This window comes from Lissotriton vulgaris, chromosome 9 (genome assembly GCF_964263255.1).
Source record: "Lissotriton vulgaris chromosome 9, aLisVul1.2, whole genome shotgun sequence".
Classification (NCBI taxonomy): domain Eukaryota; kingdom Metazoa; phylum Chordata; class Amphibia; order Caudata; family Salamandridae; genus Lissotriton; species Lissotriton vulgaris.
This window is the reverse complement of record NC_141697.1, coordinates 444,458,850-444,486,532: the sequence shown is the minus strand read 5'-3', so window position 1 is coordinate 444,486,532 and position 27,683 is coordinate 444,458,850.

Sequence of the window (27,683 nt, the reverse complement as noted above, 5' to 3'; positions counted from 1 at the left end):
AATGCAATATTGAACCTGTGGGTGTAGAGAGAGATTTGGAAGAACTGCTTGTTATTCTTGTGAATGGTTTGCCCATGAAAAAGAAAAAAAATCTGTCATTAACTTGTGGATGTAAATGAGGTAAAGAAAGCTACGTTATATCTTAAAGACAATAACGTGTACTATAAAGATGTAGATTTTGTCTAAAATGGAAGTTGCATGGAGGAAGGAATGTTGCCTTCAAGTAGGCAGTTTGATAAAGTGGATAGAAGTAGATCCGAAAAAATATAGGAGCATTACAATATCCATCCACTACATTCAAAAGAGTTTATTGGGGATGCCATTGCACTATATCATATGAAATAAGCTAAAAGAGCTCCAATGAGTGTCTGGGGAAAGGATTAGAGACTCAATATTTTCCTCAACTATTTCAAACTGGACTAGGTGGATGGTATGATGATCACCCTATGCAAATGCCTGCAGTGGAGTACAATTCCACAAGATTATATTTTGAGGACCCTCGATTTTATATTTCATATGCATTCTGTCTGTTGCTTGAAACAAGTTGCTTCTTCTAAGTTCTCTTTGGGAAAAAAAGAAAAAGTATAAACTGTTATAAACTCCTTCTTAAAAAATATCAGTACTTTTAACAAGCATTATAAATGTACTCCAGAAAATCCTTCCAGCAATAGTGACACTGTTTCTGACTAACGCTGAATTTCAACCTGGGTTAAATCATACTCACTGAGAAGGGCCTTCTTTATGGTGGGGTACCTCAAACTCTTCCCCTTCTTAAGAGCCAGCACGTTGTCCCTCCTATCACCACAAATATGACTCTAAAGGCACCTCTACAAAACTTCTCAGAGATCCTCTGTACCTCTACCGCTACTTCTTATGCCAGCAAAGTATGTACAAAGCATTTTACAGGTCGCAAACGGCCCATCACACTTGCAACTGGTATAATTCATTTTGTCATGTACAGAATGCGAAATGCAACTTGGTAACTTGTTACCAAATCTCATTTAGCTTTTGCGATTTGGTATTAGGAAGGGGCGTGTTTTAGGGCGTCCCTTCCTAATACCGAGTAGCACTGGTATGTATGAATGTTTTGCGACCAGGAATGTAGTCACAAAACATATGCAGTTACCACCAACTTCAAGTTATTGGTAACCCATTTAAAAATTCGAAGAGATCCCCAAGGGACCACTTCCCCTTCGTGAATGTGGGATCCAACATTTTTTCAGAGCAGGCAGTGGTCAGTGGTCCAATGGACCACTGCATAATCTTAAAAAATGAAAAGGTTGTTTTTTATTTTTATTTTTCAAATGCATCCTGTTTTCCTTGAAGGAAAATGGGCTGCTTTACAAAAAACATATTGCTTTATTTAAAAAAAGCAATCACAGACATAGTGGTCTGCTGATTCCAGCAGGCCACCATTCCTATGATTGTAGCCATTCAAAATGGGTTGCAAATTGCGACCCGCCTCATAAATATTGATGAGGCCTGTCCATTTGCGATACACTGCAAATCGCTAACAGTGTGAAACACACTGAAGTACATCGCACTTTGAGATTTACTAATAGCGAATTGCTAAAATTTGCTATTAGTAAATCGCAAACACGCAATTTCATACAAGTCTCTGAATGTATGAACTCTTCTGCACTGGATACAGTAGTGGTACTCCCACCATATTTGTTAGACTATAACAGCTTTTTGGCCTCCAAGTGCACCTCCTTGACACTCTTCAGCATTTCTCTAGTCTGTACCCAGCTGGGCCAGCTGCAGCATCAGGCTCAGCCTGTATGTCCTTGAGGTCCTCGGGGTACTGGGTTAGGGAGAAGACAGTACTTCCTGCACTATATTCAATGGAGATGTCTTTCTCTGGGGATCCCCTCTCTCCTCTGGAGACGTTATCAACTCATTTTTCCACTCCTCTCCTCAATCTGAAACTCCCTGCCCTTTGGGGCTCTCATTCTGAGGTCAACTACAATCAGGGTTCCCCCTTTTCAAGAGTGAGGAAGTAGTCCTCTGCAAACTCTTCTTGTGGGGCAGGTTGCATTCTGCACATGACTCCCTAGGCTCCAAGGGCGAACTAGAACTTGGACGTACCCATGAGTGGGTGTATGTATGGTGTTATGGGTGTGTGAGTGAGTGAGGCAGTCACTTTCTGGCTATATGAGTGATGGGTACATAAGTACTTTTCTATGAGTATAACTGGTTCTGTAATTGCCTGCCTCACTGGGCGAATGTGTATAAATGACATACTATAAGCAAACACTCACCTCTAGCTTCAAATGCATTCATTGATACTAGCATAATAAAATGAATATACATTCAGCATAGGAATTCCTCTTTCTCCTTTCCTGCTCACTGTATTTTTTAGTTAATATTCTCTTATACGCACCCATCTGTTTTCCTTTCTAGTAAACTGTCTGGAAGCTACACATTTTCTTTCACTTTACATTCACTCACTATTTATTTTCTAAATATACTTTTATATATGACATACCTGTAAAAGCTCTTTTCTGTTCTCTAAGTTTTATTTCTTTGTCTGGTAACATCTGTTTTCATTTAAAATCTCCAGTCAAAACTGCTGCAAACAACCTCCTCTCTAAGTAGAAAAGAGGCGAAAATGGCTACTCCTAACCATGTGCTATAAGGTATGCTGCTCTAGTTAACAAATCACAGGATTACTTTCATCTTTCTTTTTTATTATACCACTTCTAAATGGTATGGATTTCTTGAACCTTTTTCATGTTTCCTGCAAAGAAGCCCAATTTGGCTGGGTTTTTCCATGAATCAATGGATAGACGGCAATGCTCAGCATGGCACCCCAGAGTAACTTTGTGGCGAGGTTCACGGATTTACATTGGGGGCCACGCTGAGCACCGCGACAGCTCTGTGGATCTTGCGAGCGACTAAAAATAATGTATGTTACTGCCCAATTAATAGACTTGAACATAATTTAAAACATACACACAGGATCTGGAAAGCTGTCACCTGATCCATTCAATTAGTATGCAAGCAACCTTTCAGCCCCGTGGACCATTTCCCGAGATATAAACTGGTGGTCTCAACTTTTCTCTCAGGTTGAGGCCAGCCAATCACGGCCTAGCTGTGGCATGTGGATCCATGAAAACAACACGGGAGGATCTGTGAAGGGTATGCATCTCTAGATATACAAAATTGGTTTTGAGTTAATAGCTCTAAAACTATTGATTTACACAAAATAACAAAAAGCATGTTTTCTGGACCAAGAGATAACTTTCTGCCAAATTTGTTTGAATTCAGTTCAGTGGTTCAGGCTGTAGTTTGTTCAAATGTTAGGATGGCTAATCCTCATACTGTGTATTAGAATTGACCCAATATATGTAGCATGTTCAGTCTTTATTTTGATTTGCTTTATGGAATTGCACAAGTGTGAACTTCCATGATTTTATTTTTCTTGTATAAATTGGTATGACTTGTTGTAATACTGTTTTAAACATTAAGAAGTTCTTGGTATCTGAATCCATTTACCTTGAAACAACTTGATTAAGCAGAACTAATGACAGTTAACATATGCCTGCTATACCCGCTTTACAGTTGGCAATTTGCATAGGAAACCATTGATCAGCAGGACTAATGACAGTAACCATGTGCCTGCCACACCCGCTTTACAGTTGGCAATTTGCATTTCTGTTAAACCTCCCCATCCACATGAAACCTATAAAAGGCTTGAAAGCAGAATGAGACGTACTTGCACTCGTCTTCACGACTCCCCACTCACCTGATTTCCTTTGAGTTCCCGCACCGCAGGCAGCATTCTTCCTCATTGGTTCCAGTTAGTTCTTGGTGGTGTCCAGGACAACGGCACAACTTCCTCCTTCGTTCCGTCTAGGAAATAACTGCGGCCTGCAACAAAGAAAGAAAAAGCAGCACTCTGTCAAGTTGATAATTTACCACTTTTGCGCTCACAGAAGAAATGCTCTAAGGTTCATTAAATAATAGTTTCTTTATATTTCAAGAGTGAGACGAATAAGACTTTTCAAAGTAAAGAGAGACAGACTCATTTCCTACTCAGAAATAAGTGGACATTTTCTGCTGAAACTTATTTTGTGTTGTATTACTTTTATTTTATGATATTCTTGAAGACAAGAGAAAGGTGTTTTGTTAGTAAGTGTTTCAAGGAACATTTGATTTTCAGTTATTTGTGTGTTATGCTGAGGACACTAATCAATATCAAACTATAGCAGAAATGCTACAGAATCTGCAGGTAGAAAAGCAAAGATTGAAAGAAGAAAATACAGAGTTGCGTAATGAGCTAATAGTATACAAACCTAGGGAGTCTTCATGGGACAGTCCCTTTCCTAAAGCCTTCAAGATCACTGCAGAAACCGGTGCTAGATCAAAAACGGCAAACACTTTCATGGCATCTGATGCAGCATCATCACCAGTACATGTAACAGTAGTGGTTCCTAATGTTGTACCTTTGGCTGCACTGGAACGTTTCTTTGGTGATAGTGCTAAGTTTAATGTCTTTATTAGTCTGTGCCAACTGCATTTTATTTGTAAGCCACAAGCTTTCCCTACCGATGCATTCAAAGTGGCCTTTGTGCTGTCCTATTTGAGGGACACAGCCACTAATTAGTCTATCCCATACATAGATAGGAATGACCCCATCTTGTAAAATTGTCAGTCGTTTAAAGCCACCATGACCAAACTGTTCGCTAAGCACACATACGTTCAGGTCAACGATAACGAGTTATTGAATATAAAACAAGGAAGTAAGGACATGTTAAGTTATTTAACCACCTTTAACAGGTTACTGCCGGAGACCCAATGGCCAGAGGAAATATGCACTTCCCTACTCTATAGGGGATTGCGGGATGGTTTGAAAGACGCTCTCACACATATTGTTGAGTTACCAGAAGATTAGTCAGACTTCCTAGATTAAGTGGTAAAGCTAGATGATCGCCTTGGAGAACATAAGGGGCAAAGATCTAGAATAGATAGTAGAATGATTGTGGTTAAGACTGACAAGATAGATGTTGAAAGCAAATTACGATAACTGATGCAGATAGGAGGGATCAAGGGACCATTATCTGCGGAAGAAAAGGATAGGAGACGTAAATTAAATCTATGCTTATATTGTGGTCGGTTTGGACATTTTGCCAGAGATTGCTCTTTTAAAACAAAAGTACCGAAAAAGAATAATTCCACAGCTTTCCGTTAATACAGAGCAGGAAAACTAAAGAGCTCATTAGGAATGGAGGTTGCCTTGACGATAGACAGGGTTTCACAGATCTCCCAACATTTAGCCAACACAGTAGCTCGTATACCCAGACATTTCATCATTCAGGTGACATTAATTTTAAGTACACACATCAGACATTCAGTTCCAGTTCTTTTAGACTCTGGAGTGACAGGAAACTTCAGATATCCGATTAGCACAAAAATTACATCTTTCCTCAGTATCTAAGGCACAACCAGAACCAGTTTGTGCTGTTGATGGTCTGCATTGTCATCTGGATTAATAACTAATCAGACTTGTCCCATCACTATGGTCTGTCAGAATGGTCACACAGAAATAATAAGCTTTGACCTCATAGACACACCCACCTTTGGACTTATTTTAGGTGTACCATGGTTGATGATGCACAATCCAAAAATGAATTGGGATTTAAGAACAGTGACTTTAGACTCTTTACATTGCCGGTCACATGGTTACCAGGAAGCACACATTGACTCCATAACGATGTTATGTTACATTGTGCCACCACCACAACACCTTCTACTACTATACCTAATGAATATCAGGAGTTTAAAGACGTTTTTGACCCTGTAATAGCTACTACTCTACCCCCCACATAGATCATACGATTGTCGTATAGATTTAATCCCAAGAGCTCTGCTTCCCAGTAGTAGAGTGTACATTCTTTCATAGGAAGAAACACAATACCTACAAAGTTATTTGGATGGTCTATTGTCCTTAGGCTTTATCCGACATTCTACGTCCCCCATCTCCACACCACTATTTTTCGCCCCAAAACAGGATGGGGGCTTAATAGGGTGCATTGACTATCGCAGGTTGAATAAAGCCATTATTATAAATAAGTATCCATTACCATTGATCCCAGTCTTACTTGACCTGGTGCGTCATACCACTGTGTACACTAATTTGGACCTTGGAGGGGCGTATCATCTAATATGGGTCTAAGAGCATGATGAGTGGAAGACAGCATTTATATTCAAATACACTGCCATGCCCTTTGATCTGTGTAATGCCCCTACGGCCTTTCAATATTTTATTAATGAGGTCCTATTTATTTATTTATTTTATTTTTTAAATTTGTAAGGCGCAACAGCTACCCAAAAAGTCTTTACGTGCCTTCTAAACCTAGCATGGTTTTCCTCCTTTCGAATGAAGGGAGGGAGTGCGTTCCAGAGGGATGGTTCAAGGTGGGCAAAAGATCTGCCTCCCATTTTTGCCAGTTTGAATCTTGGTACGCAGAAGTTGGCAGCTGATTGTGAGCGAAGTTTTCGCTTGGGAATGTAAGGATGAGCCAACGCTAGAAGGTATTTGGGTGCAGTACCAGCTTTGATTCTGAACATGTAGTTCAGGGCTTTGAAACGGATTCTACTTTCTACCCTGAGCCAGTGGAGTTCACAGCGGTAGCTCGAGACTCCCGAATTTTTGGGGATTCTGCACAATAGTCGAACAGCTGCGTTTTGGACAAGCTGTAGTCTACTGACTACAGTTTTGTTGGAACCAAGGTACAGAATATTGCCGTAGTCAAGCCGTGATGTTATGAGGGCATTGACTACAGTTTTTTGAGTGGAGGAAGGCAGCATCCAGAGGATTTTCCTCAGCCATTTGATGATGGTAAGGCATAGGCCGACAACTTTGCTGGTCTGTTGGTTCATGGAGAGGGAGCTATCCATGATGACTCCCAAATTACGTACTTGAGTAACTGGGGTCGGAAGATTGCCCATTTGGTTGGGCCAGTGTGAGGGATTCCAGAGATCTCGTTGTTTCCCTAAGAGAAGAATCTCTGTTTTGTCTCCGTTAAGCTTTAGTTGATTTCTTGTCATCCAATTCAGGATATTTTGAAGCCCTAATTTGAGGAGAGACGGAGATGATGGGCAAGATTCTGATAGGGAGAAAATAATTTGGGAATCATCTGCGTAGGTCATGAGGGTAAGTCCGGATCTTTCCGCTAGGTCGGCCAGGGGTATGAGGTAAAGATTAAAAAACAGAGGGCTCAAGATAGATCCCTGTGGCACTCCGTAGCGAGATTCTAGACATCTGTGTAATAGTGTGCATAGATGACATTTGCATTTATTAAAAAAATGAAGAAGTACATGTGCGGTGTTGAAAAAATTACAAGAAAACACATATTTGCGAAATTGGAGAAGTGCATATTTAATACTGATACTGTAGAATTGTTAGGGTATTGTTTGTCACCAGGTGGCATAACGATGGATCCAAAGATAGTGAGAGCCATGTTGGATTGGCCAGAACTGACATCTGTTAAGGAAGTACAAAACGTGTTGGGATTCAGCAACTTTTATAGGTGTTTTATCCCTCAGTTTGCAGAAACTGTTGTGCCTATCACTAAACTGTTGCAAAAAGGACAGGCTTTTTCTTGGACAGACAAGGCAGCTCAAGTTTACTTCAGCACCATTACTGAGGCATCCTGATCCTGAGCTCCCTTTGTTTGAGGAGGCGGATGCGTCACAGGTTGCAGTGGGAGGAGTTCTCTCCCAGAGGGATTCACAGGATGGGCAACTACATCCTGAAGCGTTTTACTCCAAAAAACTACTCCCTGCTGAGCAGAACTATACGGTGGCTGAGAGGGAGCTACTAGCAATTAAACTAGTCTTTACAGAGTGGCAACATCATTTAATTGGAACTCGATATACTGTGACCATTTTTAGTGATCACAAAAATGTGCAATTCTTCAGTTCTGTCAAGGCACTTACACCTAGTCAAATGCGATTGTTAAATTTCTACAGCGCATTTGACTTTGTCATTACTTACAGGCCAGGTTCAAAACAAATCCAATCAGATATTCTGTCATGTTATGGGCATACAGCTGACTTAAGGAAAGAGATGGAACGCCCTCCTATTGTTAATCCTCAGAAAATTGTAGCACCTATTGTACAACAAAGTTTCATTACTTTGATGCGGGAACACATTAAGTTAAATATACAGGAATGGTTAGCAAATCCCTAAAAGACAATTCAGCATGGATTATTCTACCATAATAGTCTTTTATTCGTATCCACTACCGAACTGCAAAATAAAGTGTTATCATAGAATCATAATTCAGCCTTAGCAGGTCATAGCAGATATCAAAAGACCTTAGATAATTGTAAGAAACAATGTTGGTGGTCCTCCTTGTCAAAAGATGATCAAAACTACGTAGCATCTTGTCCCATTTGTGAAAGAATTAAATCTTTACATAAAGCACCAGTAGGTTTATTACAACCTTTATCTACTCCTCCAAGCCTGTGGCATTCTATTAGTTTAGACTTTATTACTAATTTACAGTAGCCAATGGGTACACCACCATCCTTGTGGTTGAGGATTATCTGTCAAAAATGTCACATTTCATTCCATTGCTTAAAATACCAACTGCAGTAGAATTTAGTAACGCTTTTATGACTAATATTGTCCGTTTGCATTGCCTGCCATCTAAGATTATTTCCGACCGTGGCAGTCAGTTCACGTCTAGGTTTTGGAAAGAACTCTGTAAAAGCCTAAAAATGGAAATAGCCCTATCTACTGATGACTGACATTACTAGTGAATGGGATAAGGTCTTGCCATGAGCGGAGTTCATTTATAACAACAATGTTCATTCTGCAACACATTGTACACCGTTTTACTTCTTAAATGGATATCATTCCAAGGCATTGCCAATTTCTGTAGAGTCTTCCCTTATACCTGCAGTCACTGATCGTTTGCAAAATTTACTGGACATCCAAGAAAAAGCCAAAACGTAAAAACACAAAAATTCCCCTCCATGTTCAAACATTGGAGATAAGGTCTGGTTATCCACCAGGAATCTTAATATTGTAGACCACAGAAAATTACAGCCACGTTATATTGGACCATTTTCAATAAATAAACTCTTAAACCCTGTTACAGTTCAATTGGATTTACCCCCTGAATACCCTGTACGCACCACCTTTCATGTCTCTCTGTTAAAAACGTACAATCCTGAAACTAGGAGAGAACCCCACCTCCACCCATTCCCATTGACGGACATCTAGAATATGACGTTAGGCGTATTCCTGATGCTAAAAGAATTCAAGGTCGGCTCCATTATTTAATAGCCTGGAAAGGTTTTTCCAATGCAGAGAATTCATGGGAACCAGTTTCCTTTGTTCATGCCCCCAAATTGGTTTGACAGTTCCATCTACGATGTCCACAAAAACCACACCCTGTTGGGCATTCTTTGAGAGGGGCAACTGTTAGGGCTTGCAACATAAACATGGCTAATCCTCATACTGTGTATTAGAATTGACCCAATATATGTAGCATCTTTCAGTCTTTATTTTAGTGTGCTTTATGGAATTGCACAAGTGTGAACTTTCATGCTTTTATTTTTCTTGTATAAATTGGTATGGTTTGTTGTAATACTGTTATAAACATTAAGTAGTTCTTGGTGTCTTAAAACAATAACTTTTTTCAGCAGAACTAATGACAATTAACATTTGCCTGCCACAACCGCTTTACATTTGGCAATTTGCATTTCTGTTAAACCCCCACCCATATGAAGCCTATAAAAGGCTTGAAAGCAGAATGAGACGTGCTTGCGCTCGTCTTCATGACTCCCCACTTACCTGATTTCCTTCGAGTTCCCGCGCTGCAGCCAGCATTCTTCCTCATCAGTTCCAGTCAGTTCTTGGTGGTTTCCAAGGCAGTGCCATGACGTCCTCCTTCGTTCCGTCTAGGAAATAACTACAGGCCTGCAACAAAGAAAGAGAAAGCAACGCTCTGTCAAGCTGATAATTTACGACTTCTGCGCTCACAGAGGAAATGCTCCAAGGTTCATTAAATAATAGTTGCTGCATATTTCAAGAGTGAGACAAATAAGACTTTTCAAAGTAAAGAGAGACAGACTCATTTCCTACTCAGACATAAGTGGACATTTTCTGCTGAAACTTATTTTGTGTTGTATTACTTTTATTTTATGATATTCTTGAAGAGAAGAAAAAGGTGTTTTGTTAGTAAGTGTTTCATGGAACATTTGAATTTAAGTTATTAGTGTGTTATGCTGAAAAGGTGACAAGGTGTTCTTTTATTTCACTACAGAGAGCAGTATTATACACATGTGTTTAAGAACGTCACTTTAAGGATGTGATTAACCCTGGGCGTAGTTTGCGTAGTCTCGCTACGCGTAGCTACGTAAAGTGCACTTCGCACAATGCAAGCTACACGTAGCTAGGTGAATTGCGTGGTGCACTGTGCAGAATGCTGTTCGCACTGATTGCAGAATGATGGATGCTTGTCCACATAGTGCAATCAGTGCAAATCACATCTTGCACAGTGCTAGCGGTCGTTTTCTGCCGCTTGAGTAGATCTCTACTCGAGCTGCAGCTTTCTCAATGCGGACTGGTAGTTTCTCATTGCGAGCGGTCGTGAGCATACATGACCACTCGCAATGAGAAACCTGACCTCCCTGCGTTGAGAATCTCACCAAGAGGTTTATTTTCCCCACTTGCGATCGGCAACTTGATGTTGCTGATCACGAACGAGGAAAAAGTCTCGCCGGGATGTCATTTTGCTCACTCACGGTCGGCAACTTGACGTTGAGGACCGCAAGCAAGCAAAAAATGACTGATACGCGTGTTTGCACTGTGCCACGTGCAATGTGCATAGTGCGAAGTAGCGCAAACTTCGCAAACTTCGCAAGCATAGCGTAGTACTTCGCCCAGGGTTACACGTTATACATCTGATGATAAAAGGGAAACTTTATTTCAGCTATATTTTGAGCAGCAAATTAAAATTAAAGGTATAATCTTTAAGTGCAACGTAAATCAGGATACTAGTGAATGTATTCAACTAAGTAGGTTAATGAATGTTTATAGGTTTTTATTGTTTGTACATAGATATTTTCCCCAAAGAATTGCTGTGTTTACAGAGTGGCTTAAGTATTGTGATCAGTGCCACAGTCGTGCCAAGATCCGAATCCAACAGAGTGTTTTCTTTCTGTTCTTTTTTATTTTGTCCCATTTTCCCCCTTCCCATGAAGATCTGTTCTTGTTAAGCTGTGTTATACATACGATTTGACAGGCGTAGATTGTGGGGGGCGTAGAGAACAAGTGTCTCATCTCTAAAATAGAACATCCTGGATTTCAGGTGAGTGGAGACTTGACATCAAATCCGTAAAGGAAATTGTTTGGGAAAAACATGTTTTAGGACCCACCTTCTTCTCAGCCCCCACTTGATGGATCACCCTGAAACATTCAATACAGCAGCTGAAGTAAGTGGCAAACTAGTTTTGGCAGCAGAATCATCCAGTCAGCCCTCCAAGATTATTACGTGACTGCCAAACACGTTTCGAGCAGGTAATGCTCTTGATCACTGGCTCTCTCCAATTAATCAAGGAAAGCGGTATTGTAGTGGAAAACACCTTTAATTCTAATTGTTAGTCCCGCCCACATGGGCATCTGCAAAACAAGGCATCATGGTCTTGGTAGTATTGGCCATCGTTGCTTAGACCCTGTTCCATCAAAACCTGGTTTGGCACCGCAAACCAAATAGAAAAGTTCACTTGAAATGTCAAACCCAGTGGGCACGAGAACTCAAATTTTCCACTACAATACCGCTTTCCTTGCTTAATTGGAGAGAGTCAGTGAACAAGAGCATTACCTGCTCGAAACGCGTTTGGCAGTCACGTACTAATCTTGGAGGGCTGACTGGATGATTCTGCTGCCGGTGGCTGTGTGCATTAACCCCTGCTGGTGTGACGTTCTCATTGGGTCAACCTGTGTGTTTTTTTTATATAGATAGATAGATAGATAGATAGATAGATAGATAGATAGATAGATAGATAGATAGATAGATAGATAGATAGATAGGTATAGATAGATAGATAGATAGATAGATAGATAGATAGATAGATAGATAGATAGATAGATAGATAGATAGATAGATAGATAGATAGATAGATAGATAGATAGATAGATAGATAGATTGATAGATAGATATTCAGTGGAAAAAACAGGTTTCAGGGATTTTATAGTTAGAAATTAGTATTTAAAACACCTTAGAAATTCAATGAAAAAGCCACAGGTTTCAGGGACAGTATAGTTAGAAAATAGCATTTAAAATACCTTAGAAATTCACTGAAAAAACATAGGTTTCAGGGACATTATAGTTAGAAATTAGCATTTAAAAAAACCTTAAAATTCACAGAAAAACCAAATGTTACAGGGACCTTATAGATAGGCTGACATTTCACTTGTACAAAACCAGAGAAATTCAGCCATTATATTTAGCTAACCTAACTATAACGCATGCCCCGCAATGCACTGCCTATGACCTCACATATTACATCACTCATGACATGGTCAGTGACATCACTGATGACAGCACTGATGACATCTCTAATGCCCCCTACACTTTATTTTGTAATATACCACCGGGGAGGCGGTGGTTACCAGGGCTTAGGGGGTCGACGGGGGTCATGTGGTCCCACTGAATTTAACAAAATTAGCCCCGGGGGACTGGCGGTCCCCAGGTCTTTTGGGGAGGCAGGAACCCCAATGCCTTTTTTTAAGAAATAAAGCCCGGGGAGGTGGCAGTCTCCAGGGCTGCATATATTTAGCTCATTGCCCCCAAAGACCTGGCCCACCAGGGGCCTAATTAAACAAAGTACAGGAGGCAGCACTTTGTTAAAAACACAAATTGCCCGAATTTATGCATCCAACGTAAATCCCGCAACACTTTTTTTGCCCTGGGGGTCCCAGTAGGACCCCCTGAGCAGGTCTAGTGGGTCGGGGTATTTTTATCCTGCCCCCTTATCTTAATTTTTATTATTTTTTACCTTTTTCCCTGTGACTTGGTTCAACCAAGTCACAAGATGGCTGCCAACACTACCTGGTTGGAACTGTTGGCATTACCTTTTGTTTTTATACCGCCAGAATGCTACAAGCTAAGTGAAGGCGGAGACTCACGTTTGGAGTACTTCTGCAACCCGTTGCATCCCCAGGCGGCTGGTATGAGCAGTCAGGCTGTCTCTGGGTAAATAATGCTCACATATGGCTTTAAACTTATACGGCAGTCCTTGGGTGTGTTTACATGTTTTTAACTTTCCATATGTGCCTGTTTCCTTGGTAGTTAATACAGAACAAGTGTCCAAGAGTGGAGTGGCAGCATATAGTGCAGCCCCGATGAATCTGCCAAAATTGTTGTGGCAGTGAAACATGTCGGCATTGGCAATAGGTAATGGTATGCATGAATAGCTACCAGCCTTTTTATCCTAGCAGCAGACATTCAATTCTCTATGAATAAAGTTATTGAAGGGAAATTGGATGCTGTGTGTTATGCACTAATTTATGTTCTTGTTTGTCACTAGCAGATGCTTTCTGCTTCCACTGTTTGTTGCACGTTTTCGTTGTTTGTTTTGGACACTTTCCTTATTCTTTCTCTGAGAATCGGATGACAACCGATGATGAGACAGGGGCCTGTCTGGAGATTACATACCAGTTACCCCGTTGGTGGTGTTTCTGTGAGGTGTCATCCGTTTCTCGCACATTTTTTCTAAGTAGAACTTAGTCCAACACGGATGGTGTGGATGTCTGGTACTGATTAGAGGTGTCAGACAGCATTTACATGGTGTTCTGCATTTCTGTCAAGGAAGATTGGCCTTTTTAGTTTGAATTTAGAAACCTATGGGCGTAGTGCAGTGAATTGTTCCCTCAAGAGTATATAAAAAAGATGCAGGGGACTATAATAGTTATCAGTACGCACAGACTGTTCTATTATTTTAGTAACTGACACAATTTACGTTCTGTGGACAGGGTCTTTTGTTGTTGGTTTATGTTTGAGTGGAGCACAACCAGTCCTGTTTTTCCCTCTGGACTCCCATTTAGAGTTGGAGCTGTGGGCAGCCAATCAGATCACAGACTCGAGATCGGGAGGTTTCACGGCTCCATGAGGGGGGCCACGTGGCCCCCCTCCAATAGTATTGAAGCCCCGGGGAGGTGGTGGTCCCCAGGGCTGCGTGGGGGGTTTGAGTCCTCGTGCCTTTTTTAAGAAATAAAGGTGAGGTGGCAGTCCCCGGGCTGCGAGGCTCACATGGCTCCCCACAATTAATGAACATAGCCCCTGGGAGGTGGCAATCCCGAGGGCTGCGGGGCCCACGTGGGCACCCACATATATTTAGATCATTATCTCCAAGGGTCCTAATTAAACGTAGCACAGTAGCCCACACTTCAATTTGTTTTAGCAAATTGCTGGAATTATGTATTCAAAGTAAATCCTGCAATTTTCTTTTTTTAAATGCACTTTTTTGGGACTCACCGAGCAGGTCTAGTGGGTCCGGGTGTTTCAATCCTGCACCCTTTTCTTAATTTGCCATGTTTTTTTTATCTTTTTCCTTGTGACTCAGTTCAACCGAGTCATAAGATGGCTGCCAACACTTCCTGTTTCGAACTGCTGCCAGCCAATCAGATCACACGTTCGAGATTGGGAGGGTTTGTGGATCCTCCACGGCCATATTTGTATGCCTGAGAAATGTTTTAATTTTTCAGGTACTACTGAACGGATTTACATCATTTAACAAAAATAATGCACTCTGGACCAAGAGCTACCGTTCTGCCAAATTTTGTGCAATTCCATTTAGCAGTTCAGGCTGTAGCTGTGTCAACTGTTTCCTACAGAAATTAACATGGCGAAAAAGCATTTTGGGCTCCCCTATTCCTGGCCCCTGCTTGACAGATCACTCTGAAATTTTCAAAACACCAGCTAAAGTGAGTGGGCCAGTAGTTTCTAAAATTTCCCGATGATTCGTCAAATGGCACCAAAGATATTGGCCAAAGAAAAAACGCTTTTTGTATAGAAACAAGGTCCTAACTATACCTACCTACCTGCGGCCACCAGTAGGTAATAAATATATATACACACACAAATACACACATATATATATTTGCATATTTGCAACAAGACACACTCTTGCAAGAATTATGGTGATATTACATTTATTCCAGTTTCTTCATAGTAGGGAACCAAGCCTGACATGTTTCCGCTCAACAATTCAGCCTTCTTCACAGTGTGCACCGTTTTGGATTTCAAATATTTAAAGCCAAACTGAAAAAAAGAAGAAAGGCTATTACTTGTTAGGTCTATTGAGTTCCTGTAAGTTAGGCGGAGTTCATAGGTGTTATCAAGCATATTATAGATTTCACTAATGAATCTAAAATTTCATTGTAATAATCACTTAGAGTGCCTATAGAAAAAAATCTACAAATATTGTTTATGTTGGGCTCAATTAGTCCCATGTGGGATTATCAAGGTTTATTATACCTATCAGCACATTTCATGATAATAGCTTCTCTCAGTCATTAACAAGCATATGTCCTCCTTTGTAGACAAAGTCCATTCTGTTAAGGCCCAATTACATTGATACATTTCTTAATCTATACTGTAATCAGTACGAGAGTCAATCAAATGAACAATACGTTTTTCCCTCTATTCGGTTAATTAGGTTCACATGTGTCTAGGCCTAGTTTTATACTGGGATTCTTGTTTCCTCAGTTCTTCCTGCCTGTCACATTCTCTTGAATGTCTAGGAATCCTGTAAATACAAATATATCAATGTTTGTCCAATCAGCATCATGATATTTTTCGAGGTTTCTTGCTAAAGGATATTTGACATCTGTTTGTGACTGCTCGCCTATTTAGTTAAATGTGTGAACAATAATTTATGAATATAGAACAAATATTCTTATGGCCATTCTTTGATACGTATTTGAAAAATAGCAACTAACTCAAATTACATAAGAAGCTGGCCTTTTGACATACATCCCACATAAAAAACATATATCCCCGAGTTCTGTTGACCTACAAGGATGTTAGGCTCCTCCTGAAACTAGTTTCTTCATACCAAACTGAGCAACACATCATGCCACCATATGCAGCATTAGACGCCCACTCAACCAAACAACATCATAAAACTTCACAACCACATCATTTTCACTTCTGAACATACCAATACTTCATTACACAACACCAGCCTAAGCCCCATTTTACAACCCCACTAACACTAGACACACAATGTGCCTTCGGACCTCACCATATCACATTGCACATTGATGCCAAACCCTCAATCACATTACATCACTACACTCTGTAAATGACTACTAACTACTGCAACTAACCACATGGCCAAATCGGATATATCAACTTCTATTTAATAGTTATCATGTATTATGTAATAAGTCTGAATGGGCAGGTGTATTAACCTAGGTAAGAAGCTCCTGTGCTTCGTGAGGTATAGTATCAGCTAGGTGAGTACCACCTAGCATGGGAACAGAAGATAAAATATGTAAGCACATGTCAATGCTGAGAAAACTGAGAAGTGTCTTCAATCAGTTAAGAAACAACAAGAAGGACCACATGCTGGCAAACTGAGAGCAAAAACAAGTATATCCAATATAATATAATTCCATAGCGCTTTAACCTGATTATTAGCAGTGAAACGTTAAATACTGATAGGTGCACAAAATGCAAAAACAAATCCAACAATACAACAAACATCCTTATTTTTGTAAATCCACATCCCACCATCAAAAATCAAAACAGATTCCCATAAATCTTCGAAAAATGAAAAAATAAATGCATATCTCAACAAACAACCTGTTGTTATCTAATGCTTCTCTAGGTACTCTAATAGATGTTGTGCTTCCAGGCATGATAAATGCAAAGACCATGAGCGAGAAGCGGTGTCCTTGTACAGTTGTCAACATAGCCAGAAACGAGGAAGCACCTCTATCTCAACCTCAACTACCTCAACCTCAACTACCCATAGAAACACAGATTTTCACCAACTGTTGAAAGTTCCTGCCGTTTAAAGATTCGGTTCACAACCCTCTACCTCCAACCACACTCCTGGAAACAGAGGAAATACAAAAGCAGCACATATCAGTCACAATTTATGATCGACTGAGCCATTAGGGTACATAAACAGCGGCTTGCGTGCCTCACATTCAACTACCATCCACACCTCCAGGTACAGAAAATACAAAAAGGCACATGTTAAATACAATGTACCACTGATTGACCCATTAAGGCATGTAAACATAGACTTGTGTAACTCATTATCTGGCAGATTCAAACTCAGTCACTGAAGATAGAAAACCTGGTGGAGATCTTTCTCATCCTCTACACCATGAGTATCAGCAGAGGTCTTTAAATCATATATTCCCACAGACTTAAATCAGCATCACCTCTAATGCTCAAGCATTTAGTGATCAACTGCTGCTAGCCCATCCCACTTATGGGCATTTGAGTTATGAGTTGCAGTATCAACTCTGAATGTTTACAAGTTCTGAACAGATCTTTACTTGCCATCTTGTAATATAAAAATGCCGGTGTACGGTGTTAAGTGGATTCATAACATATGTTTCACATTTCTTTGCTTTGGAAAAACTCAACGGAGACACCTGTTATATTTTAATGTAGGCTGTGTGTGTTCCTATGCCTCTAGTGCCTGTGGTACCTGCCTTTTTTCTTTAAGTTACAAATGCAATTTGTATACTCCTCCAGGTTTGTAATTTCCAAATAACATGTAGGAGATAATTCACAATGGGAAAGCCTGAAACCAAGATTAAAAACCGCTCCTCCAGATGCATCAATTATGAATGAGTGAGATGTGCTTATTTTGCAAAAGAAAGCAAAATGGTATTGTTCATGTCTGTAAGGAAGTCTAACCTTCATATCATTTTCAAGCCTGGAGGCCTTGCTATGTCCTAGACTAAAAGTCATCTAGAATAAAAATACTTTCACTTTCCTTTAAACTGACAGGCTGCGTGTTAACTGGCTTTGTCATTTCGTAAAAATAAACACACACAGAAGAATTTGCTCCCAAGTTAACATTATAGTTGCTAAATGAATGCATGAAAAATTTGCCTAATTCACAGAAGAAAATGAAACTGCCATTTACATACGTAAGGGACATTCAATAGAAGTCTTGCTGCAGCGTTCTGTATCATCTGAAGTTTTTTAAGGTATTGTTTCTGCATATTCAGGTAGAGTCCATTGCAGTAATCTAACTTAGACTGCACGAGTGTGGTCACTACCGTTCTTTTGGAGTCAAGGGGAATATAAGATAAAATATTCTTCAATTTCTTGATCAGGAAATGGGAGGTGGACATAATAGCATTGATCTGCTGAGATAAGGTGAGTTTACTATCAATCAGCACCCCCAAATGTTTTGTCTTATGAACTGGTTTTGGAAGTTACCCCATTTCCGTCGGCCACCAAAGGTCATCCCAACTGGGTTGCATATTCCCAAAGATCACCACTTTAGTTTTCTTAGGGTTTAGCTTGAGACAATGCTTCCCCATCCACTTTTTATTTCCATCATGCAGTTTTGAAACTTGATCCTTGTACGCTGCCACCACAATCTGGGTGTCATCAGTGTATGACATGAGACTAAAACCGAAGCATTGGTTCAAAGGGGCAAGTTCTGATACATAAACATTAAAAAGTGCTGGGCTGAGTGACGAGCCCTGTGGAACTCCGCAAGGAAGGACATGAGGTGTTGATTAAAACTGGCCCAGTGTCACTGTTTGTCTTCTATCCTTTAGAAAGGATGATAGCAAGGCGAGTGCCAAACCCTTAACCCCTAATGTTTTCAAACTCAGTTGTAGTAGTTTATGATGTACAGTGTGAAAAGCCGCTGACAGGTCGAGTGGGATGAGGGCACCCCCTCTGTCCATCACCCTCCTGATCTCTTTGGTGACCTTTATTAAAGCTGTTTCTGTGCTGTGTTCGGGTCAAAACCTGAATTAGAAGGGATCAAGTAAGTAATTTTCGTGTATGAACTGAGCTAACTTTTGTTCATAATTTTCTGCACTGTCTTGGCTGGGAGTGGCAGCCTGGCTATCGGGCGATAGTTGTTGGGGTTAGAGTCGTCCAGGTTGGTTTTTGTTAGCAGTGGCAAAATTGACACATCCTGCCATGGAGCTGGAAAGATACCAGACGTGAACATGATTTTAAAAATATCTGTGAGTGAAGGGCTCACCTCCTTTGCTATATGTTTCAGAAATATAGGCCAGGATTGAGGAGAAAAAGTCAAAATAACGGGCAGAATGAGCAGAAATAGGCATAATAGAGGTGAGAAACGAGCAGCAACAGGCAACATAGAGGTCAGAAATGAGAAGCAAGAGGCAGAATAAAGGCCAGGAGCAAGCAGAAAGAGGCAAAATAACAGGCAGAAAGAGGCAACATGAAGGGCAGGAGTGAGCAGAGAAGAGGCAGAAAAACAAGCCAAAAATGAGCAGAGGAGGTACAAAACTGAAGCAGCAGAGGGTAGCAGACTGCAGGCAAGCTGGACAGGAGGACCAACACATGGGGCGCTGCGCCCCCCTACTTTTTTACCACGTACCTACTGACAGACACTCATACAGTCTCTCAGATCCATTCAAGCACTCACTCACCCACACATCGACCCACTGAGAGAGACACACACAGACCCACTCAGAGACTCACACACCAACTCACACATTCATTCACAGACTCACAGTTCCGCTCATTTATCCACCTAGACACTCGTGCTTCTACTCAAACACTCATGTACCTACTCATAGACCCACTCAGAGTCTCTAGCATGCTCTCACAGACTAACTCAGACACTCATCCACTCACTCACAGACCCACTCAGACACTCATATTCCCATTCACAGACCCACTCATAGATTCATGCATCCATTCACAAATCCACTGAGATTCACATCCCCACTGACTGACCCACTTACTCAGTCATCCACTCACAGACCCACTCACCGACTCACACAACCAATCACAGACCCACTCAAACACTCACCTACCCACCCACTCACCCACACAGAGAGTCATCCATCCACTCACAGACCTTCAAAGACATCCTGTCACCCACTCACAGACTCAGTCGGAGACTCATGCACCAACTCACAGACCCTCTCATGCACCCACTCACAGGCCCACTCAGAAGCTCACACATCTAGTTGCAGACCTTCCAAATCCCAGGTGAAATCCGTCAGGTAAAATCCATACCCAACTGAAATCTCCTGTACCCAACTATTTCCTAAATAATAGATTCATTAGGGGGTGTAACACCACAAACACCCCCCAGAAGCTACGCCAAAGGTTCTTACCTTCATTTATTGTAGGGAATGACATTTCAGGAATAGCATGAAAGACAAACAGGCAGACAAAAGGCAAGCAATGGTGTCCTAAAAGAACAATACACCTACTGGCGGTGGTTCCCCCTCAAGAGAAACGCGTAACATTTAATTATATGATAAAAAGGGGCACATCTTTTCAACATTACTCCAGGTCTTCTCTGTGAACTGTGACTTGTACCGCTTCCAATCAGTAGGCACATACATACGCCTATAAGCATTCAGCTATGTAACAGTTATACATTTCCTAATGGGAAAAAATAAAGCATAAGCATGTTTGCACTTCCTCTATTTTTTAGTTTGGTGGACCCAATGCCAGACCCATTATTTCAATGAACAGACACTGGGAATTTGTTCACTTGAATCAGTCCAGTTCACTCAGTCCGCGATATTGTCAATCACATCTTCTTAGCACAGCCCACAGGATTTTTTTTTTATTTTATCGTCATGTTTTTGGCTTATTTGGAAGTATTATTACTCTGGCAATGCTTCTATTGGAATACAAGAATGACTATTTTGAATCTCAAAAGTGCACTCAATCATCACACTTTATGTCAAATTAAATTATGCATTTTGTACATGCATTTTCAACATAAAGAAATCTTTTTTCACTATAGTAGCCATGGTCTGATGATTCAGTTGACACTTGAGTATGGTCCTAGCTACTAAGATAGCTGCCCCACTGACAGGTCTCGTCTCAGAACGGGGCAGACTGACTTCAGGATTGATGAATTCTTGCTAGATTAGTAACAAAAGTTGCTAACGAAAAAGACTTTGGGGCATATTATCAAGCAGGCGCGATAATTATCGCTGGCAGCACTTAGCGCAAATTTTCTTATCGCCGGCTTTCGCTGGAATGTATCTTCATGCTAGCGATGTATTAATAATGCATAGCGCAATGGCAATAAATATTCCAGTGACAGCAGGGGAAAAGGGCCAACATCGCTGAAAAAAACAGCGATGTTGCAAGAAAAATGGCGATAACCTTGCTGATACGATTCTGTGGTCGTATCACCATAATCCACCCCCATGTAATGTATACATGTCATGATTTTTGCAGACGTTAGAAAGCAGCGTTAATGCAGAGTTAGCGCGAATATGATTATCGCTTCTCCAGACGGGGCCTCTTTGTAAATGTCGCGATGCCCCATTAGTGATATTATACCATGATGTTTTGTAAGGCACGCCTCCTTTGAATCTCATTAACCATGCTATGCGAGGCGTGCGTAAACAGTCGCTAAGTCATTGAAACACGCGCTAGGGTGTCCTTGTAAATAATTCAATATAATTATCTTCCGAAACGGACGCTAAAGCGGCGAAAATTGTATAGCCAGCCCTTGATAATATGCCCCCACGAGAGTATATAATGGGGTCAGGTCTCTGATCTCCAGCAGTGCCGCTGCTGCCCTTCAACATTCCTGTTGGCTCTTTTTCATGCTGCTGTTCAGCATAGCCAATTGCAGGTAAAAAGGAGCCACTGCTGCAGTGCAGCGTTGGCTGCTTCTGCTGTTCAGAACACTTGGTGTTAGGATGAAAAGGAACCAGTGCTGCTGTTCAGCATGCCCTGCGACTCCTTCTCACCCTGCTGCCAGGTCTTAGCTCATACACATTGGCAAAGCCAATAGATCTGGCTTATGACGCGCTCACGACTCAGAATGAAAGCCGGGCACTTAGGCTTTGCCAGTGATTTTTTTACACGTCGAATAATTTGTCCCTTTGAGGAAAAAGAAGTTATTCTCCCTTACATTTTGTGAATGTCCCTCAACGTTCCTGCCCTGAAAACGGATTTACTCTATCCCTTTTAACACGAGGAAATATTCAAACATTTTAATGGGAAGAACCTACCTGCAAAGGTTGTGTAGATACACACAGACACGCGAGTCTGTGGGCATTCATTATCGTTTATAGATGCCACCAACATGACAATATCCATTCTGCACCTGCTAGAGTTACTCATGCATCGCATTTCAGAATAGCATTGTAATTGTACATGCAAGTAAATGTAATTACAAGGGCAAATTCACATTTTGTGAATAACAAAGTAAAGTATACTCCGACGAGCACAAACAGCTTTGTGAACTGGCGCTGCCTGAATTTACTGCATCTCTTTGCCGAGCAAATTATACAGAAGAGAACATCTGTGTACGTATAATTTACATTTTTTTTCTCGCAAATTGCATGTTTCAGCCCTTATTTAGAGTTTGGTGTACGGGATACTCAGGTAAATTGTCACAGATACACTGTGCCCTGTAACGCAAGTTCCATTGGCTATAATGCACTTGTAACATGGCGGACTGGACATGCACCATGTCTGTGATGGAATATCTAAAGGGGGTTTATCTCCGCTTTTTTGGCTTTAAAAGCCAAGAAAGCGGAGATAAAATTATCTCCCTATTACCAAGCTGTCGCTAACACCAGTTAGCGACAGCTAGTAGGAGATAGTGACTATCTTGGGCCCCACTTTGCATGTCAGTGATATTTATCACTAATGAGATGCAAAGTGGGCGTGCCAAGATGTTAGAGACTGAAAACAGTCGTTAACATCGCTATCTCCTATTACCAACTTTTGGAGATATTCGCGCTAAGCGGGAATATCTCCAAAAGCTAACACCTGCCCTGAGCAGTTCTTAGCCATGTTATCCAATGGGAGGTGGATAACATGGCTAAGAGCATTTGCTCGATAATGCATGAATATCGCTGACTTTTCAGCGATATTCATGCATTTCGGCCGTTTTTTATCGCATTTGCGATAAACCTTGTTAATAGCAAGGTTTATCTGCGATAAAAATCGCCGATGTGCGGCGATAATTTTTGTCTCTAAACAAGTTAGAGACAAAAATTATCGCTAGTTGTTGGTAATATGCCCCATAGTCCGTCAAATTCTAAATAGGTCCCATCGACATTCAGCCGCATAGGAGGAGCGTTTGAGTATACGTTTATACAAGTGTTTCTCCAACCAGAAAGCAGTAACTTAAATATGTTTCTAATTATTTCTGCCTTTCCCATCCATCAACAGCTTGTTGCAATTTAAAGACTCTGCAGGAAGATTGCTTTCATCACATTAAAGCTCGAAGCGGGCTGCATTATAATGGTGGATAACCATATGTGACGGCTCTCCGCACAATGGCGTAGCTGTAGAGTTTTGAGTTTTTTCAGCTGGAACAACAACAGCCATCGGTGTGCAGAGCTAAGCTCATTGGATAGGTTTTATATGTGTCTCTTCCAAGGTCTTGTGTGGCATTTGGCACTGGATAAGCATCTACCGGAGACACGCTTGATATGTTCTAAATGTCAAGCCTTCACAGCTCACTTTCTCATGTTACTTATTTTCACTCTGATGGATTATTGAGGGTTTTTAGGTCTCGCCTGTCGATGCGCATGCGCATCGAGCAAGCGAGACTATAGGGGCTCATCGACTCTTTATCTAACTTGCAAGGAATCGTGGCGATTCCTTGCAGTGCCCGTGACTTTTAAGGTCAATGCGCATGCGCATTAAGCTTATGCGCATGCGCATTGACCTTAAAAGCGCGTGCGCGTGCACGTCCGTCTCCTAACAACACACACACACCCTCTCCCCCGCTCCGCCCCCGCTCCGCCCCCTCCCGCCGTGTCGCATTTCTCTTTCTCCTCCCCCTCCCCTCTCTTCCTTCCGTCTAACGCCGTGTCGCACCTCTCCCCTCTCCGCCCCCTCCCCGCTCCGCCCCTTCCCTCCGTGTCGCATTTCTCCTCTCCCCTCTCCGCCCCCTCCCCTGCCCGCCGTGTTATTTGTTTATTTTACCCGCCGTGTCTCTGCTGCTTCCCCCTGTCCTGTCTCTCCTCCTCTCTCTCTCTATACCCTCCCCCTCCTCCCCACCACTCCCATCAAGTCCCTCTGGCCCTTCCCTCCTCCCCGGACCCCTCCTCCCCTGCCCCCTCCACCCTTTCTTGTTCTGTCAGGAAGTGAAACGTATTGTAAAGTCGGCAGCTGCCCAAGAAGCCACGTCCTAAATGCAATGTTGATGTCTTGCACAACGTGCAGTGTGGTTGTGTGAGAACGGTCAGACAAGATGAAATGAGGGTTCAAAGCCAGTAATGTGGGATAACTGAAGGCCTGTCTATCTCTTGACAGTGGCCAGTCTGGTTTCAACCCTCACAGACTTAAGTCCTATCTCTTGACAGAGGCCAGTCTCTCTTTAACCCTCACAGACTGAAGTCCTATCTCTTGACAGAGGCCAGTTTCTCTTTAACCCTCACAGACGGAAGTCCTATCTCTTGACAGAGGCCATTCTCGCTTAAACCCTCACATTAAGTCCTCTCTATCGGCAGAGGTCAGTTTGGTTTTAATCTTAACAAACTGAATTCCTATCAGGAGTGGGGTTTGCTCCGACGCTTCCTCGAGAGTCGTCTCTTTTCTGTCTCTCCCTTAGCCCACAGGGAGTCAGTTGTGTCTCTCGCACTCTTTCAGGGTCCACTCTCCATCGGCCCATGGCGGACGCTCTCGTTCTCCCCCGGGAGTCTCGGTCCCTCCCTCATCAACCTACACCAGTCTCACCCGCAGGGAAGCGGTTGTAGTTTTGTCTCTCTCTGAGAGCTGTTTCGGTCTCTCAGGGAGTGCACGCCTGTCTCCCCGCCGGCAGGCCCTCGCCTCCCGCGCGGTCTCTGCCTGTCTCCTCCCTCGGTCACGCCTGTCTCGCCCGCAGGGAGTGTGCGAGGGGAAGTGCTCTGACCGCGCTCCGCTGACAGCACCAGAGGGAGGCGGCCAGCGCTCCCTCCGCGGCAGGCACCGGACCTCCCTGGGCTGACATGACGGGCTGACCTGCTCCCGAAGCGGACCGAGCCGTGCCGAGCCATGATGAAGAAACACCTGAACCGCATGCGGCAGCTGGCCAATCACACCGCGGGCAGGTAGGAGCTGAGGGGGTTACTGCGCCTGCTGCGAAGATGTTTATGCATATATGCCACTGGACCCGATTTAGGCAGGAGACTCCCGATTTAATCATCAAACCCGGCTTTCTTTTAGCTCTCCCCAGCCTGAAATCGCCTTTGTTTCAACAGAAATCAATGTGGGAAAATACGCGGCCCCGATTTTTGTTGTTGTTAAAAATCCCACTTTCCTGTTGTAAAATGTTGGCATGCATGTTTACGTAACTTTCGTTTAGCAGGGCGCCCTCCCTGTACTCGTGGCTGAGGGGGTTAACGTGCCCGATGCAGAAATCTGTGTGAACCTTTCAAGTCACGTGGACCAGCGCTAGTAAGGTATTTGAGGGCACGGGGTTAATGTGCTGAAAGCAGAGCTCTGTGTATGAGGAGGTCACAAGTTTAAATATGTTTAGTCGGTATTTATTATGCTCGTTGACGTGGACCCTGGCTGCCTGGCACCGTTGTAACTCATACCTCAGTCTCACCTCGGCATACACAGGCTGGCCGGAGCTTATGGTGGCCTTGGCGTGAGAGTCCAGGCGAAGGGCAGCTGTAGACAGTGTCTGATTAACCAAGCCAGAGATCAATGTGTAAATACAGAAAGGGCGGCCACAAATAAGACACCCTGCCAACTATTTATTTCTCTCGGAGGGCTGCCTAGGGCTCCTTGTCATGTGCTACTGCTGACCCAATCTTGTGTTTTTTAATTCCCCGACATTTTGTATTGACTGGCTTGTAGTTGCAAGCCTCCCTTTGTAATTGTGAGACTGCAAGTCCCAGAATGCAGAGTGGTGCTTGGTAAAAGTCAGACCTGGTTGATGATGTGGTTCACTTATCACCTTTCTATCTCATCTCTCCCACCTGACACTTTCCTTCTCCCACAAACTCTCTCTCCCCTTCTTTCTATCTTCTTCTCCCTCCGTCTTCCCCTCCCGATTAATTGATGCTTTCTCTCTAACTGGATTTTCTCCCACCCGTCTCAGTCTCACTTTTTTCCCTACGGCCGCTTGCGTTTCCATTATATACCCACTGTCATGATGAGTGTGACCAGGCCACCTGTTTCCTTTTTAGGTCTCGCCTCACCCTCACTCACCCTCAACCCCTCACCCTCACTCACCCTCAATCCCTCACCCTCACTCACCCTCAATCCCTCACCCTCACTCACCCTCAATCCCTCACCCTCACTCACCCTCAATCCCTCACCCTCACTCACCCTCAACCCCTCACCCTCACTCACCCTCAACCCCTCACCCACACTCACCCTCACTCACCCTCACTCACCCTCACTCACCCTCACTCACCCTCACTCACCCTCAACCCCTCACCCACCCTCAACCCCTCACCCTCACTCACCCTCAACCCCTCACCCTCAACCCCTCACTCACCCTCACTCACCCTCAACCCCTCAGCCTCACCCTCACCCTCACTCACCCTCAACCCCTCACCCTCACTCACCCTCACTCACCCTCAACCTCATGCTAAAGATTTACAAAAAAAACCATTAACAATTCTAAAAGCACTAACTCTAATGCTGCGAGACCTATTGCATTTCTAATGCTTGTTTCAATCCAGTCATGGATGAAGAACTTTGCAGAAGCTTGAGAGTTTACAATTATGAGCGTGGCTTACAGACATCAAATTTGACACAGATTGTATAAGGGCCTGTTTACAAAAATCATCAGTGGATTTACCATGATATGATAATACCCTACAGGGCAGAGTTTGTATTTGTTTAGCTCAGTGCAGCAAACAAAGCTGCTGCATTGCATTGCGCTAGGGGAAGAGAGCATTGCTGAGCCATAGTTTAAAGTTGTGTGCTATAAAGCAGAGGTGTGAAGTCTAACATAGATTTTATACTGGAATGGTACCCTTTCAGTTTCAAACACTAAGCTTAGACTAACTTTAAAACATTTCACATGTTGGATATGTGCTGTACATTTATCCTTGTTAGCGCCCGCCTTAAGGCGAAGGAGAATTTTCTTGCAGCAAAGACTTGTCTTCCATTGCCAGTAGATAGGGATTTTCATCAATAACCATGGTTTTTAGCATGGGCACAACCGTATACCACGCAAGAACTATTTGTTTTACCATAAGGGCTACTTTCCAAAATTCAAAAAAGTTTTGTACAGGACAGCAAATACTTTATCAACACTTTGTGCTATTTTGTGTCACTTTTTGTGACTTTGTACTGGTCATAGTGTTGATAGATCTGCCTCTATGTGTGCTAACCTAATCACAGCCCTTTCATATATCAACACATGCTAGGTAAGTCCTAAATAATTGATGCAAACCCAGCCCAGCATCCAATTTCTCAGCTGGTAGGAGGCACAATCAAGAGAACAGAGAAACCTAGAGAGAGAGAGAAGGAGTATACCATTGGGCAACTGAGGAAAAGGAAGCCCTTAATTCTCGGGGTGGGCAGTGA